This window comes from Suncus etruscus, chromosome 3, assembly GCF_024139225.1.
Source record: "Suncus etruscus isolate mSunEtr1 chromosome 3, mSunEtr1.pri.cur, whole genome shotgun sequence".
NCBI classification, from domain to species: domain Eukaryota; kingdom Metazoa; phylum Chordata; class Mammalia; order Eulipotyphla; family Soricidae; genus Suncus; species Suncus etruscus.
The window spans coordinates 28,680,160-28,688,224 of NC_064850.1; the positions used below are offsets into that span (position 1 = coordinate 28,680,160).

Sequence of the window (8,065 nt, forward strand, 5' to 3'; positions counted from 1 at the left end):
CAATCTGTAATAAATTGGTCTATATATATTTCCCAGTATACATTTATAATTTTATATTTAAAGATACAGTATATATACTTAACAAGTTTGATTATTACTTATAATATGTATACAAAATATATATGCATTTTCATTACTGTCCTAATTATTATATGGCAACATTGCATTTTATTTCTTAGTGTCACTTATAAAATACAAGATATCAGCTTCAATATTACTTTATCACAAAAAAATAATCATCTGGATGATAGTTTAAAAATATAAGTTGAAAACCATTCTGTCTTGGAGAAAATTGTTGTCCAGTATTATTATTTCTAAACATTTCTTCAGATATTTAGAATAGCTAAATTTACTTATATTATGTTTATTTCTAAAAAAAAAAGCAACTATAAAAGACCTATCTTGAACTAGCTTTTTTAAACTTCTTAGTTTAAATTCTCATTCAATGAGCACATTTAAATGTTTTGGAATAAACTGCCAAACTTTTTTTTTATCATGCTAATATAGTTATATCCTTACAAATTCACAATAATGTTTGTCAGCTTCAAGGCTGTTGTATGCAAAATTTTCGCATATGTTTCTCTATGGGGACATAGTCCTTCCAGAACAGATGACCTAATATGGCCTTCATTTCAAATCAATTACAAGTTAAAACCTTTATAATTAGAAGTTATACCTTTGAGATGAGTTCTGAAGTGAGTCCAACACGTTTTGCAGAATACATGGAACCTATAAGTTAGAAAGTATGCTTTGTTTATTCCATTTTGTAAATACACTTAGTATTTAAATTTTTTGAATAGGCCTTGAAAAATAAATGTGTCAACTTTCACAATTTAAAAAATAGTAGTATTCATATTTTGGTTTAACTGTGAAATCATTTGAAAAGAAGATTACCAACTTCACTCTTTAATCATGTTTTCCCTTGAAAATTTATCTCACTATAAATTGTGAGTGCTGCCTGTATGTGTCTATCTCCTGTCCTGTCACTTGAAACTCTTGGGAGTGGACTGAAAAGAGGCTCCAGAAAACTCGCTCTTCCAGAGGCTCATTCAAGGGCGGGCACACCAAGGAACTGCTTCATAACGTGACGTCAAGCTGGGAAAATCTACGAAACTACGCCTGCCCAGTGGGGCCCAAACATGAGAAATTGTGAGTGCTGCCTGTGTGTGTCTGTCTCCTGTCCTGTCGCTTGAACCTCTTGGGAGTGGGCCTAAAAGAGGCTCCAGCAGAGCAAGGCCACTCCGCTTTGCTACAGGGCTCTGTGCTCTTTCTAAGGAAAGAACGCCACTGAGACAAGAAGAAAAAAATCACACTAAGAACTGTACTGGAGGCTGAACTCCTCTGGAACTCAGATGCCAGCACATCTATCTGCCTGTCTTCTGTGCTGTGCTCCATTTTCTGCCTGATTTTATCATGTGTGTGGCTCATCTGAGGACGCTTTCCTTCCCCTGGAGCCTTCCCTGGAGGTGAGTTTACAAGCCCAGAAAGGGTGGAGCCAGAGGAGTATGGCCGCTCCGCTTCCCAGCCATGCACATCATTTAGCTAATGAATACAACCACAACACGTAGAAAAACCCACAATACAAGTGTGACAATGGAGAAACAATGCAGGCCAGCGCCAGACATAGAGAATGACGATGGCAACTCTGATGACTTGAACATGACCAACCAATTAGTCAGTCACTCAGATAAGGAGTTTAGAGTTGCAATATGGAAGATGTTCAAAGAACTCAAAGAAAGCATAGAAGAGAACACTAATAAGAATCAAGAGAATATGAAGATAGAAATGAGAAAACTCCAAACTGAAATTTCAGGTCAAATAACAGGTCTGAAAAACTCAGTAGATGAATTGAAGAAAAACATGGTTGAGCTTTCCCACGGGTTAACAGCAGCTGAGGATAGAATTAGTACACTGGAAGATGAGATGAAATAATTTCATACAGCAGAAGAAATTGGAAAAAAAACCTTAAAGCAAATGATCAAACAATGGAAAAATTACTCAAAGAATGGGAACAGATGAAAATAGAAGTCTATGATAAGCTCAACAGAAACGACTTAAAAATCACTGGAGTCCCAGAGAACCAGAAATAAAATCTCCAAGAAGGATCAACAGTCAAGAACATCATTAAAGAGAAACTACCAGAGCTAATGAATACATTTGATCAAATTCTGCATGCCCGGAGAGTACCAACTAAAAGAGACCCAAGAAAAAACACCCAAGACACATCCTAGTCACAATGACGAATCCCATAGATAGAGACAGAATTCTGAAAGCAGCAAGATCGAAAAAAGAAATTACATTCGAGGGAACATCCTTGAGATTTACAGCAGACCTGTCACCGGAAACACTCAAGGCCAGAAGGCAGTGGTGGGACATAGTGACAAAACTCAATGAAATAAATTCTTCGCCTAGAATACTGCACCCAGCAAAACTCACTTTAAGGTTTGAAGGAACAATACATGGTTTCACAGACAAACAACAGCTCTGAAACTTTATAGACTCAAACCATTCTTTTTTTTTTTTTTTTTTTGAATTATGAGAACAAAGATGCAAAGAAAGAGGACAAGGTAAAGTTACAGTGGAAGGACAATCACCCATAACATAATTCTCAGAAGAAGTCCCCTTGCTGATATCTTAACTTGGAACTTTCAGCCAAAGAACATTAAGATAAATAAAACAGAATCCATGTACAATTACTTTGTCCCTCAAGTCCCCAGATTGTAGCACATTATAATATTTCTTAATAGCACACAAGGCAATCTAAAGCCATAAAACTTATGTAACTCCTTAAACATTAGAGGCATAGTATTTTTTACATTTCCATGTACATGCATATTAGCTTAAGTTAACCTCAAATTTTAAGTGGGTGCATTTAACTTCAAATTTTTAGTGGGTGCATTTTAAGGATTAGAGTCAAAGGAGCACAGTAAAAACAATGTTAGAGTGGCAATTGTTGTTTGCATAGGCCCACCAAAATATGAGAGGCATGGAAAGGAATAACCTTGGCCTAAATACAAAGAGATCCTACCCCTGAAGTTTCCTGGCATAAGACCAACTCTAGGCTTCAGGCAAGTTATCGTCTGATCCAAGACATTGTCTATAGTGCCAACACACTTTTTACACAGTCTCTGTTGTTGGTATCATGTTTCTGTATTAAAGATTCTGGGATCTGCATATCCTAAATTGAAGTCATGATGTGGAGTGTTTTCTCGTTTCACCTCACCATGAAAGGGCAATGCAGGAAGCCCTGTCCTGTAAGCAGGTAGTTGTTAAGTCTTCTCATTGTTAAGGGAAGTCTCTTTTCAGCAGAACGATGTCTGAGCAGTGGTAGGTTCTTCCGTGGGAGAGGATTGCTTCTAGGTGATGTTATAGACAAACCTCACAATTGAGGGGCAATACAGCAAGCCCTGTCCAGTAAGCAGGTCATTGTTTTTGTTAAGTCTTCTTAGTGTTAGGGGAAGTCTTTTTTGAGTAGATCGATGTCAGAGCAGCTGTAGGGTCTTCCCTGGTAGAGGAATGCCTCCAGGTGATGTTATATACAACCTTGGATGTTTTGTAGATGTCTTCTCTAGATCAGGGGTGAGTGGAGAATGCCCATTTTTCTGAGGCCTGTACCAGGTCTTTATGTCAATGTTCAGGGTATAAGGTCTCATTGCACTACAAGATTTGTGTGTTCCCATCTCTATTAGATAAGAACTTATTGGTATGTATAGTATTTTCCCATTTTTAGTGTGCCTAAGACAACAAGAATAAAGCCAAGTGGTGCTATCAGATATATGGGGGCATAAGAACATTTCTAACAATACACATGACTTGGTTCAAACATAAGCATTAAACTGAGGGATTCTTTCATATCAAATTTCATATTGAGCAGTTCACAAAGAAAAGATTAAAAAACATGCGGGGGGGATCATCACTGTATAAGAAAATATTCAGCAAAAGTTATAGCGATCAAAGAAAACACCCATAAAATGATGAAGAGTTATAAGTGTCCTTTTTATGCCTTTTAAAATAGTTGGGTGGGTGTTAACTCCAGGGCACCACTTTGATCTGTGACTTAGGACTCTACAGTACTTAAGTTAGATGAAGAGTAATGATGGTAGGAGTTAAGGAAGTTAAAGAGAAATATGATCTTATGAAGGGGTATGCAAAAGCGCAGAGTACAAACTGGACATTCTGCATATATAAAAACATAATTCAATGATAGTGAGTACTATTAATGTTACTTGTTCGCGTGGGGGCTATTGCCCCCGCGCGATTTTGATAATATAGACTGGACAGAGATTACCAGTGACTTCAAGAAGTGGGAGGCCAGAAGTTCAGGGCCCCACCCAAACCCTCCCTAAGGAGCTGAATGGTATATGGGGGAAAGCCTAGGGTACCTTCAAGCTCCACCAAGGGGCCCAACTCACTGGCTTGTCCAGGCATGTGGCCCAGGGAAGCCCTGGAGATCTGGAGCAAGGTGGTAGAGGGGTGCTGGGGTTACCCAAGTCCCGCACCCCCACTAGACCTGGTTAGGAAGGCCTCAGGCATGGCGGGAGCCTGCCAAACCCCCTCCTGCTAGGCTCAGACTCAAACCATTCTTAAAAGAAAAACTGAACAGCATAATTTAAGACAAGACTGACCGTGCTCACTTCGGCAGCACATATACTAAAATTGGAACGATACAGAGAAGATTAGCATGGCCTCTGCGCAAGGATGACACGCAAATTCGTGAAGCGTTCCATATTTAAAAAAAAAAAAAGACAAGACTGACCAACAGACACACCAAACTTTGATATAAAGATGGCACTAACTCCCAGGACAATCCTTCCTCTCAATGTCAATGGACTAAATACACCAGTTAAGAGACACAGTGTTTCTAAATGGATCAAAAAACTCAATCCAACCTTCTGCTGCCTACAAGAAAGGAACCTGAATAGTCAGAACAAACATAGACTCAAAATAAAAGGCTGGAGGAAAATCATCCAAGCAAACACACCCATAAAAAAGCTGGAGTGGCCATACTAATATCAGATGATGCAAACTTTTACTTAGGAAAGTTGTAAGGGACAAAGATGGACATTTTGTATTAATCAAGGGATACATACATCAGAAAGAAATCACTCTCCTAAATATATATGCACCGAATGAGGGGCCAGCAAAATATTTAATAAAATGATTGACAAATCTGAAAAATAATATCAATAACGACACAATAATTGTGGGAGACCTCAACACGGAATTGTCAACACTTGACAGATTAACCAAACTAAAATCCAACAAGAATATACTAGACCTGAAAAGAGAAATAGAAGAAAGAAGCCTAGTAGATATATACAGGACACTCCATCCCCAGAAGCCTGGATACACTTTCTTCATTAATGTACATGGGACATTCTCCAGGATAAACTACATGCTACCACATAAAACATACCTCCATAATATAAAGAGGATAGAACTTTTGCAGGCTATCTTTGCTGACCACAAGGCCCTGAAATTATATGTAAACTACAAAGAGACACACACAAAAAAATTTTTTTATACCTGGAAGTTAAACAGCCTAATACTGAATAACAAGTGGGTCTGAGATGAAATCAAAGAGGAAATCAAAAACTTCCTAGAAACAAATGACAATGGAAACACAAACTGTGAAAACCTATGTAACACAGCAAAAGCAGTACTGAAAGAAAAATTTATAGCTTTGCAAGCACACATCAGGAAAGAAGAAGGGACATACCTGAATAGCTTAATGACGCAGCTCATATAATTAGCAAGTACTCAACAAAAGGACTCAAAAATAGGGAGACAGAAGGAAATAACAAAGCTGAGAGCAGAAATCAATGAAGTGGAAACCCAAAAAACAATCCAAAAGATCAACAGAAGCAAAAGTTGGTTCTTTGAAAAAATAAACAAGATTGATAGACCACTGGCAAAACTAACAAAGAAAGAGAGAGAGAGAACCTTGATAAATTGTATTAGGCATGAAAAAGGAGAGATCACTACTGATACGGTAGAGATCCAAAGGGTAATCAGAAACTACTTTGAGAAACTCTATGCCACTAAAAATGAAAACCTGAAAGAAATGGATAAATTTTTGGACTCTTATAATCTTCCATGGTTGAATGAAGAGGATGTAGCATATCAAAACACAACCATCATTATTGAGGAAATTAAAACAGTAATTAAATGTCTGCCCAAAAACAAAAGTCCAGGCCCAGATGGATTTACTAATGAATTCTTTCAAACCTTTCAAGAGGAACTTCTACCAATCCTGGCAAGAATCTTTCATGAAATCGAAAAAAAAACCAGGAATACTTCCAAATATCTTTTATGAAGCCAACATCACCTTGATACCTAAACCAGACAGAGATGCTACCAAAAAAGAAATTACAGACCAATATCGCTGCTGAACACAGATGCAAAAATCCTCAACAAAATCCTGGCAAATAGGATTCAATGCCTCATTAAGAATATCATCCACTGTGATGAAGTAGGTTTCATCCCAGGAATGCAAGGCTGGTTTCAACATCTGTAAATCTACAACATAATACACCACATCAACAACAAGAAAAATAGAAATAACATGATCATATCAATAGATACAGAGAAAGCATTTGATAAGATCCAACACCCACTCTTGATCAAAACTCTTCAGCAAGATGGGAATGGAAGGAACATTAATCAATATATTTAAGGCCATCTACCACTAGCCAGAGGCAAATATTGTCCTCAATGGAGAAAAATTGAAAGCCTTTCCTCTAAATTCTGGCACAAGACAAGGCTGTCCTCTTTCACCACTCCTATTCAACATAGCACTAGAAGTACTTGCTATAGCGATTAGGCAAGAAAAATATATCAAGGGAATCCAGATAGGAAAGGAAGAAGTCAAGCTCTCGCTGTTTGCAGATGACATGATACTCTACCTAGAAAACCCTAAAGTCTCTATGAAAAAGCTTCTAGAACAAATAGACTCATATAGCAAGATAGCAGGCTACAAAATTAACACACAAAAATCAATGGCCTTTCTATACACCAATAGTAATAAGGAAGAAATGGACATTAAGAAAACAACCCCATTCACAATAGTGCCACACAAACTCAAATATCTTGGAATCAACTTGACTAAAAATGTGAAGGACCTATACAAAAAAACTATAAAACTCTGCTCCAAGAAATAAGAGAGGAAAGCAATATGGAGATTCGCCAAAAACTGGAAATTGAGCTCCCATACAACCCAGCTATACCACTCCTAGGAATATACCCTTGGAACACAAAAATACAATTAAAAAATCCCTTTCTTACACCTATATTCATTGCAGCACTATTTACCATAGCAAGAGTCTGGAAACAGCCAAGATACCCTTCAACAGATAAATGGCTAAAGAAACTGTGGTACATATACACAATGGAATATTATGCAGCTGTCAGGAGAGATGAAATTTTCCTATACATGGATGTACATGGAATCTATTATGCTGAGTGAAATAAGCCAGAGAGAGCGAGAGAGAAAGATGCAGAATGTGCTCACTCATCTATGGGTTTTAAGAAAAATGAAAGACATTCTTGCAATAACAACTTTCAGACATGAAAGGAAAAGAGCTGAAAGTAGCAGCTCACCTCATGAAGCTCACCACAAACAGGGATGAGTTTCCTTAGAGAAATAACTATGCTTTGAACTATCCTAATATTGAAAAATATGAGGGAAATAGAAAGCCTGTCTAGAGTACAGGCAGGGGTTGGGTGGGGAGGAGGGAGATTTGGGACATTGGTGATGGGAATGTTGCACTGGAGATGGGTGGTTTTCTTTACATGACTGAAACCCAAGCACAATCATGTATGTAATAAAGTTGTTTAAATAAAAATAATAATAAACAAAAAAAGAAAATTCATTTCACTCTTTATTACTATGTGATTTGCTACCTTTTTCAGTCCCTAGGAGCCATGATCTATCTTGAACACACTCTTCTTTCTGATTCAGGAGCTGTGCAGTCTTCCAAAATTTATTAATAAATATTTTACATATTATATATAAATTATAAATATTTTCAGGATGCATATACAAAGGTCCATTTATTCTTGTTGT

At 37.3% G+C, this 8,065-nt stretch overlaps 1 non-coding gene across 1 annotated transcript; it reads left to right on the plus strand.

Moving 5' to 3' along the window:
- The first annotated feature begins 4,626 nt into the window (after positions 1-4,626).
- On the plus strand, positions 4,627-4,733 carry LOC126005632 (U6 spliceosomal RNA). The gene has a single exon (XR_007494676.1). It is a non-coding gene; the product is annotated as a U6 spliceosomal RNA (small nuclear RNA).
- The last annotated feature ends 3,332 nt before the right edge of the window (positions 4,734-8,065 follow it).